Source organism: Pteropus alecto, unplaced genomic scaffold, assembly GCF_000325575.1.
Source record: "Pteropus alecto unplaced genomic scaffold, ASM32557v1 scaffold86, whole genome shotgun sequence".
NCBI classification, from domain to species: Eukaryota; Metazoa; Chordata; class Mammalia; order Chiroptera; family Pteropodidae; genus Pteropus; species Pteropus alecto.
The window spans coordinates 4,582,130-4,592,823 of record NW_006442109.1 but is presented as its reverse complement, the minus strand read 5'-3'; positions in this window follow the sequence as shown (position 1 = coordinate 4,592,823).

The window sequence follows — 10,694 nt, the reverse complement described above, 5'->3', positions numbered from 1 at the left end:
TACTGTAGAAGACTATATAGCAGCTCATTTGCACATCCTGCCATCCTCCTTTCCCCTGCTGGCATATGGCAGGGGCTATCCAGCAAGCAACAGCCATCTTCCCCTCCCCACTTCTCCAAAGTTACATGATGCAATTTTGTGCAACCTTTCTCTTTTTTTTCTCCCATAAAGATTGTTCTTGTTGTTCATTTTAACCGCTTTTCTGCCTGCATAAAAATATTAGAGGTAGCCTAATGCCATGTAATTTATTCTGAGCCAATAACCCACACCTGCATTTGAAATGGCTTTGATTAAATATATGATGGAATATTTAGAATGAAGAAAGAAAGCAGTTATATAACCATACCATCATCCGTTGTATCTCTTGTTTGATAAGCCACCCACTACATTTTAAATTTTATTTTACTTTTTATTTTTATCATTATTATTTATCTAGTTTTTTAAAATTAGAGTGTCTTAGTCTGTTCGGCCTGTTAAAACAAAATACCATAAACTGAATGGCTTCTAAACAACAAATATTTATTTTTCACAATTCTGGCCTAAGAAATTAAAGATTATTGTGCCAGTAGATTTGGTGTCTGATGAGAGCTTCCTGGTCATATTTTCATTGGGTCTTCACGTGTCAGAAAGAGCTAGGGAGCTCTGTGAGGCCTTTTTTATGAGGGCCCTCATGAACCAATCACCTTCCAAAGGTCCCAACTCCTAATACCATCACCGTGGGGATTAGGATTTCAACATGTGAATTTTTTTGCGGGGGGACACAAACATTCATACCAGAGAGTGTCTTCTTTGGTGCATAGACTAAATGGGAAGATGACCTAGACAGAAGTAGGGAACATTCATTGATATGTATTAGATGTCTACTAAGTTTCAGGTACTATACTAAGACTTACAGTGAAGCATTCACAGTCTAGAGGTTTCTTTAAATAAATCCCATAATGCCAACTTTTTATTCTTATGAGGAATATAATGTAATGCCAAAATGACCACAAGAGCCATTCTTTCACTAAACACAGATCAACAGAGGAAGCCAAATTACAACCAAATGGTAGCTAGGCAAGCAGAAATACAATAGGAGTATGTAATGAATAAAGTCATTTATGTTTCTGTTTATTCATTCAACAAATATTTATTGTCCAGTGCTATTTTGATAATGGTTCGTTTTTATTTTTATGTTTAAATGAAATCATACTTAAAATGTAGAGTTATCAAATGCATTTACTTTAAGATTTGTAAGAGGTCTGCTCATAAAACTGTACATACCAAAATCCCATAATTTTTAAAATATTCCTTCTAGAAATAAAGGTCAGTGGTATTGAAGATATATATTCAAATGGAAGAAAATATAAATCAATACAATATTGATGCATACTTTATGGAGGCAGCCACAAAATCTTCATCAGCTTATTTATAACAAAGAGAAGATTTGGCTATATTCCTGAACTTTCATTGTAAAAAAGTGAGTTAGATGGTAGCACAGGCTGCTGTGAAGTCCACATTATGCATCTATTGTAGATGCATTTGATGACTTTTATGCTCCAGGATTTTTTCTTGTCTTATCTCAGAGATAAACTGAAAGTACATCTTTATTCGCAAAATATATAGTATATAACTAATATAGGCCTTCACCAAAAAGTAATTGATAATCATAGTATTGTGCTGAGAAAGACTTAGTAGCATCTTGTATATGTATAGTTTATTCTGATTTTCATATAACAAGTGAAAAGGAAAGAAAAAAATGCTATGTCTCAATAGGGATTTTCACTAGTTCATCTCTGGGTAATTTCCTGAGTTTTTAAAGGACTGAATGGCAGAATCGATTTGCTGTTTTTGCAACTGCTGCTTAAGAAAGCATGTTTATCCATAAGTCAGCATTTCGAATGTAAGATTTCAGCTTGACCAATATATGATTCTGGACTCACAAGTTCAGAAGCCCCTTCCACAGGATCTCCCACTGGCTTTTTGAGCCATACTAGATAGCCATTATGGTTGTATCATTAATAAATTAAACTAAGATAGAAGGAAAACAAAGTTCTTCAGAAATTTAATCTTCTTTAAGACTAAAGCTATATTTTAAATATAAGAAATAACAATGGCCTTGCATTTATAACTTATTTTCTTCTTAAGTTCAAATTCAAGCTAATTCTTTCTTCTTAACTTCAGATTCAAACTAATTCTTAATCACCGAGACCTAACAAACAGCCTTTCATCTGATTATTTACATTACTTAACTTCTCAAGTTAGAAATGATAAACCTTGATTACTCACACTGTTCTTCTAGGTTAGAAACTGTAATCCACAAATGCTCTTCAGATAATTTTTAATGAAGACATTAGAAACAGTATATTCATTTCCTAGGGTGGCCATAACAAATTTCCACAAACCGTGTGGTTGAAAACAACAGACATTTACTCTCTCTCAGTTTGAATGCTAGAAGTCCCAAATCAAGGTATTGTCAGGGCTGGTGTCTTCTGAGGCTCTGAGGAAGAAACTGTTTCATGCCCTTCTTCTAGCTTTTGATGGTTGCCGACAGTCCTTGGTATTCACATTCTTCGGTTATAACTGCATGACTCCAATCTCTGCCTCCATCATTACATGGCCTTCTTCCTTCTTTGTCTTCCTCTGTGTGTCCGCTCCTCTTCTTACAAAAGACACTAGCTTTTGGGCCCGCTCTAATCCGATGTGACTTCATCTTAATTAATTACATCTGCAAAGACTCTATTTCCAAAAAAAGGTCACATGCTAAGGTTCCAGGTGGCCAAGAATTTTGAGAGGACACTATTCAATACACAATAGATAGTGAATGTGAATATGCAAGCACAAGTGTTTAAACAACCTTTTAAACATATGAACGATTACTAGATTAATTTTTACTTGGAGCACTTTTGCATATTTAAATGAAAATGAAAACCATAAATACAGACGCAGGAGTTCAACCTTCTGAATACAGAAAAGGTATTGCACGAAGGAGATTTTGTAATATGTTTACTACAGTAAAGTCAGTGATTCATTACCAAACAAATACTATTTGACAGAGGTAGCTTAGGAAAAGATGCCTTTTGACTCATTCAACTATTTCCATTCATCTATCCATCCAATTATCTATTCATTCCCTCAGCTTCAAAAAGAATTTAAGGCAATTTTGAGAAATACATTCAAAATAATGAATGTAAGTGAGAAAATTGGAGAAAGGGGACAAGTGAGATTAAAAAAATAAGAAGTCGGGGAATAAAACATACTAGGTAAAGTTCCATATATTAGCAAAATAGAGATGGGCCACCACTTGGCTCTGAGTTTTCTACTAGATTAGTTATGTGATCCATAGTCTTAATTAGATTAAACAATTGGTTATTGAAATTCTTTCTATGTAAACAAGGAAATAAAGCATTATTCAGCAAAGGGAATTACTTATTTTCATCTTTAGAATTCTACATGATAAATATATTATTGTAATACTTTTCTATCAATATTCTCTGAGATTTCTCAGATAAGTCGTAGATTTTCTACAAAACATTTTTTGGGGGGGTGGGCAATGAGAGAATCCTTCTTAAACCTTAACTAACAGACAGTACTAGAAAATATAACTCAAACTGTATTATCCTTGTTTTGAAAACAAAATGATAGTAACAAACAAAACCAAAAACCAATCCACAGTGGGAACTATCTTGACACTGGATTGAAAGTAGAATGGTTAAATAATCTATTGTACATCTATGACTATGGAACACTATGCAAAGAGCAGTTAAAAAGAATGTACTGGCACAGAAAGATCTCTACATTATTAAGTGAAAACAGCAAGTTACAGAAAAATGACATGTGGTTTGATCTTATTTTTACATTAAAATGCAAACAAACTCACACTCCATATGTGTATATATATTTGTAGATATTCACCTACATATATAAATCATTGATAGAACTTTGAAAGAATAAGCTACAAGTTACCCACATAGTTACTTCTGGATGGTGGGGAGGAAATGAAGTAGGACCTTAAATTCTATATTATTTGAACTTCATAGGATTAGGATACATTTGTATGTTATTTGTATAATTAAAAAAAAAAACTTTTAAAACAAGCGAGATAAAATGGAGAATAATATTGGTTAGTAGTGACTACTCCCACCAGTGTTAGAGGTTTCTCTTCTCTGCATCAATCTAGTTGATTAGCATTTTTAAAATAAACTCACTGTCCACAGATGTCATAGAAACCACACATAGGTTGCAGACAGATCTAGGTTCAATTCTTAGTCATGTCAACGACCTCGTGAGCTTTGAACCTCAGAATCATCATCAGTTACATGAGAATAATGACAATGCTCGCCTCACTTTGTGCAGTAAGGATTATTTAAGACAAAATGAAATAATGTATATGAACGCTCTTATGGGGCCTCCCGCTACTGTTACCCGCCATAGCTGGCAGCAAACTCACTACACAACAGAAGACCTCCCTATGTTTCAAAAAGTTTCCTTTTTTTTTTTCTGTCCTTGCTAGCCCTGTGGTTCCTCAATCACTTAACCTTTTTCTTCTCGGAACTGTTGGCCAATCCACACAGTGATCAAGGAAAGAGATTCAACCTCTGTCATTAAGGGTCTGTAATACTCATAACCTCTTCTCCAGAGCTGTTCACAAATCCATTTTGGCTTTGCTACCTTAGTGCAACTCCTTGGAGAGGTCATAGGCCTGAATTTTAGGTAACATGGTGTCCTTATTGCAACTCTGCCCTCTCCCCTACCTAATACTGCTGGCCTTCTTTTTTTAATTTTTTTTTTTTTTTATGCGGGGCAACCCTTGGTTGACCTCACAGATTGCAAGGACCTTGTCAGCTTACAATTCCTTATTTTTATTTTTTACACCTACAGCACCTCATCTTCCTAGGTGGTCTCCCATCATATTACTAACCAGGCTCGATCCTGCTTAGCTTCCGAGATCAGACGGGGTCAGGCTTGTTCAGGGTAGCATGGCCTAGATCAAGCCTTCTTAATATGAGTTACACAGCGTGGGGGGTTAAGAGCTAAAATTGAGCACACTCTCCAATGTGCTTTGAAATCTTTCGAGGAGTCCAGGGATCCACAAGATTTTTTAGCATCTACAAACTTCTGATTTGAAGGCTTAGTAGTCTGAGTCAGAGGTGAAAACGTGGAAGTCATTATTATAATTCTCAGGGAGGAAAAAGACGCAAATAGAATTTTCTATCTTTAAAAAATTTTATTTTGTTATTATTAGTTTCAAGTATACAGTATATTGGTTAGACATTTATAGTTTAGACATTATTAGTTTATGAAATAATCCCCCTGATTAGTCTCTCTTCCCTCTGGCTCTACACCCAGCCATTACATTACTGCTGACTGCATGCTCCCCATCTCTGTGACCATCTATCAACTACTAATTCTATTGTACAAATAGAATTTTATTTTCAGTGGCATCTTTCAGCTTCTTTAAATAATAGTCAGGCAATATTTTCCTACCAGTAAAATGAAGGACAATTGAAATAACCTCTCTCTCTCTCAAGGAGTATTAGTTACTAAGGGAAACTGACAAAAGATCAACTCAAATAAATAAATATATATCAAATGTCTATTAAGTGTAAACCAAGAACTGTATGACGAACTGAAATTATAGTCCAGTAGGAAAGATAGACAATTAAACATATAGTTGTTTGGTTAAAAGGAGTCATGAGAAGAGCTTGGAAGTTTGCTGTTGCAGCACTTAATGTGGATGCCCCACTCATCTGTGAGGGCAAGTATGGGGATATTCAGTCCCAGAAACTTTCCCAGAAAAAGAGATGCCTAAAGCAGAACCTGAAAGATGAATAAAAGGTAGCTGTAAAAAGGGTAGAGGTGGGGTGCAAAAGAATATTCCAGGTAGAAAGAATCAAGAAAGATTCAAAGAACTAGCAGATAGTGGAGCAGGAGAGATGAACAAATATAGATTATTAGAAAAGCTAAACAATATAAAATAATAATCATATAGATACTGTAGACATCTAATGTATTTTAAAAAATGAAAAGTTATTTTATGTGTACTTCTTTGAGATGATCACATCACATTGTATTTAAATAATGGGCTTAAGTCCCTAGCAATGATCAGAGACATGACCTTCCTTAAATCGACCCGACTGTAAGCACTGTGATAGCTGCATAATCTAGTTCTGAGCCTTGCACATAATTGCCACTCAATCTGTATTACTTAACCAGGGCAAATCCAGGTACTTATTTCATTTGTGATCTGTATTGACCCTATCATTATTTTCGCCTGGTCCCACCAGGGGCTCATCTCTGTAAGTCACTGTTGGGCTTTTTGATGGGAAGGGCGTTGCAAAGCTCAATCTGCTTTAAAATATTTGCTCAGTCGGTCTGCCATGGTGGGTTCTTCCCTCCTACCTGGTCTGACATACACCCACATCTTGAAGCACTTTCTTGAGTTATATAATAAAAGGTAGGAGCATTGTTCTTATATGTATATCCTTAAAATGTGTGCAATTGGTATGGTCAGGTCTTTCGCTAAATATAAATGAGGTCATATTAAAGTTTTACTGCCCGAATTATAACTTGGGCCTCCACTGACTTGATTGCTAGTCAAATATTTCCCAAATATTTTCTGTTGTACCCCCAAAAGATGACTTATATCAACTCGCAATCTGTTCTCTGCACTACAATAATTATTCTGGTCCACCGTGTTTCTTTTTTTCTGCTCTGGCAACACTGTGTCTGCCCATGCCATCTTGAAAGAAGTAGCTTGAAAGAAGCTTGCTGTTGCCTTGCTAATGGTGCTGTCATTTCCCAATATTGGTCGTGGCCTTGCCTAGGTGCTGTGCTCTGAATCCCCCTAAGTCTCCACCATCCAGGTGTCAGAATAGTGCCAGGCTGAGTTGGAAGGAAAGGAAATCAGTTCTCTTCCCAGTTCTGAGCCACACCTTTTGCCTTGAACCTGGAGCACTGCTACTCTGCCTAGAGTCGCAAACTTTCCCCTTTAAACACTCCCTTCAATTTTCAGTCCCTACGGTCAACTCTTAGCTCCACTTCCCCATCTATATATCCTCTTCCCCTTCCAACGTAAAATCTCAAAAAGCCTCAAGGACAAAGCTTAGAGTTAACCAGCACAGAACATTATGTGATCATATCGAAACATCTAGCATTTGTTGTCAAGTTAATACATTAACAAGATCAAGCATCCTAATAGTTGTTCCCAAAAACAGAGAGTGGTCTCCTCCAAAGGTGAAGAAAAAAGTCTCTACTTCTGAGTACAAAAGAAACTGCAATTCTTAAATGACATCTTCCTCACTCACATTCACCCAGGTTTCAAAAATCTTAAAGCCCAGGCCTAGTTAGGACACCTGAGCCCAAAGGAAGCTGTGCCATCTGTAAGGAAAAAGATAGCACTTTTCTATTAGCCCAATAGATTCCCAATAGTTTGTTAGATTGGTAAGGGCATAAAGGCACAAAACTCTTAAGACCAGTCAATGTCAATGTATGAAGTAGCTGGGACTAGAAAACTCTGTGTAGTCCTATATGAATCTGGTAGAAAACATGAAGGGCAGAGGGTAAGAGGGAAAGCTTACAAAATGAAATTCTAGATGTGAATTGTGTGGAAGACAAACTCAGGCCTGATGAATTAAAACTGTAAATGTTTTGACTTCCTAAATCATCAATAAGTTAATATCATTAACAAATTCTGAAAAAATTGTCATAAATATGACTGACATAAATTACATATCTTTATAAAGAATTCTTAGTCATAGATTGGGAAAATTAATAAGCCCCCATCAGAAAATTGGGCAGAGTTATGAATAGAAAATTAGCTAAAGAGGAAATGAAAACTTAAAAAATGGTTAAAATAATAAGATAAAAGGTTCATCTGGCACATGAACAAAATAAAATCAGATAAATATATACATAGTAAAACAATAATTGCATGCCACTTTGTGCCAAGTAAACTTTGTGCCAGGTCACTGAGGACTTGCTATACCATGGTCATGAGGCCAGAATTTATTCTGTAATAGGAAGACATTGACAGATTTTTGAGCAGTAGAGTAACATCATCTCAGTTCTCTCTCTTTTTTAAAAAGGAAGATTAATTAATCAATGGGATATGGGATGAATTAAAGAAGATGAGATTGCTTGCCACAATTATAAAAATGAGGAAACAGTTCCAGAAATGGTCTGTGTAGGCATGTTGTTGGAGATCTAGCTTTGGAAAAACCCATGAGAAAGGACTGAATTATGCATTGACTTCTTCCATCCATTATTCTGTCTCTCAGCAGACCTTGTTGCCTGATAAGTGATGCTAATGTATCATAAGACTGTATAAATTGATATCATAAAAGAACAGCTCTGAACTCATTTTTCAAATTAAACAGAGGTGTCCTTTTAAAGAATTTTGTCTTTCCACAAAAGTTAAGAGGCAAAAGCATAAAAATTAGAGGATTTCCATTTTCAGAAACTGCTTTATCTCTCTTTCTTTTTTTTTTTTTTTAACATCCATGACCCACAAGAAACAATTTTCTCAGCCTTCTTAAAACAGTTGTGCCATTCATTTTTAAGGGGCATGCTTCATTGCAAAGATAGTCTACTGTTATGAGGCTTTCTTGAATTTGGCTTTTCTCCAAGGACAAAGAGTTTTCTGATACATATTTTTAAAAAAGTATTGCAATCTTCTTAGAAGACGCTGTTCCCTAAATGAACATAAATATTGTTTCTTTCTTTCAAAGAAATAGCTAAACAGCAATTCTGCTTAATTGACAATAACATTGAGCAAAACTCCATTTTTCCTGCTTATATTTCTTCTGTTTACTTCCTCTATTTTAACTATGTTCCCCACTAAGAATCTGTGATGTAATGATGGCTTACCCTTTCCCCAACTGAGGCCTGCTGTCACCCAGACTATCAGCTGTGCTCAAAGGACTATAGAATTAATTACTTTTTAAAAAATTATTTATTACTGTTGTGTGAAAGTATTTTTCAGAACTTTTTCAGGCAGAGCTCTAAGTATGGAAAAACAGAATTTTGGGCTATAGTAACTTTCTTTTTCTTTTTGTAGGTGGATACAGCAGGCCTTGCTGATCCCAGCTGTCCTTAGCAGTGTCTTTCAAAGGAATGAAAAGAAAAAAGTTGGTACTATTGACAGATATCAGGGAAAGCACATGTGTTTCAAGATGTATAGTGAACAGCAGCATGTGGGAATGAAGGAGTGGCAGAAGCGTGAAAAAGGAAATTAGAAAAACTGGATTGTAGACTCAGGTTAGCCACTAACTAGACATGTGATCCCTGGAAACCTTTTTACCCTCACAGAGTCTGACTTTTCCAATTTGTAACATGAGAAAATTGAGCCAAGGTCGTTTCTTTTATGGCTGTTATTCATACTCCCGAATTCAGCATCTATGACTACATTCCTATCAGATATTTGATGGTCTATCAAGGGGTCACTATTGTGTCTCCTTTGTCCCAATCTCAAGCCCTCTTTAGGCCTGCTAGCCCTCTCTCAGCTGTATATTGAGCATTGTTCAACTTGAGTACCACAGTGGCATATGAAAAACTCTGTGAGGATGTCTCAGGCCCTGGGGGCCAGGGGAGACATTGTATAACCATCTCTACACTCTCACACTAGGCTGAGTATATAGAGATGACAGTCCTAGCAGGCTCCCTTAGCTCTCCCTTGGGAAAGTGAATGAACAAGGTCTTACCTGTGGGTACCAGGGAAGGGCCTACAGGGTACTAGGAACTACAGTTGACCCTTGAACAACATGGTTTGAACTGCTCAGGTCCACTTACCTGGAAAATTTTTTCAATAAATACAATTTATTTATTGTTAAATACATTTTATTCATTCATGGTTAGTTGAATCCATGGATGCGAAGGGCCAACTGTAGTTAAGTTTCTGGAGACTCAAAAGTTATACATGAATTTTTAACTGAGTGGGAGTACGTGTGTGTGTGTGTGTGTGTGTGCGCGCGCGTCTGTGTGCGCGCGTGTGCGTGCATGTGTGTCGGTGCCTCTAAACCCCACATTGTTTAAGAGTCAACTGTACTAGGCTGGGTGTGGATAGGAGAGGGTAGAGGAGGGTGGGAGTAAGGGGGAGAACTCTAGGCTAATATATCAAAATATTATCCCACTACACAATATTAATATATCCATATTTAATCTTTATTTTTTGGCACAAGACAGCAATAATAAACTTTTAACTATTTTGACTTTTTCATTCCAAAGACATAGCTAAGATAGGATATTGTTTTCAAAAGTCCGATGTTATTCATATTAACAGTGAAATTGGAAAGGGATGATATTGCCTAGTGCTTTTATTTTCTATTTCTTCTCTCTTTTTCTTTCTTTTAGTGATTTCTCTTGCTGCTTCTGTTACCTTGGTTTCTTCTGTCTCAGGGAGGAAAAGTGAGATAAACTCATTCATGCTAAAAGTCTTTGTCTTACAGGAGAATTTAAATTTTAATTCACTTAATTAACACAAAGGAATGAATCAGTTAAAGTGGAATTTAAGATAATTGGAGGGGAGATATTTTTACCTTTTTCTCACTATAGAAGTAACCACTCCAGGGGTCAGGGTAACGGAATGACACTCTCTCTGCCTTTCCTGAAAGGCTGGGACAAATCAGGAAAAGGAGGAACAACTCAAAGGAGCACCCCAAGGCAGAACGTGCTGATGTGAGAGAGAATCTGCAAGGACGTGAGGGGCAGAGTCGCAG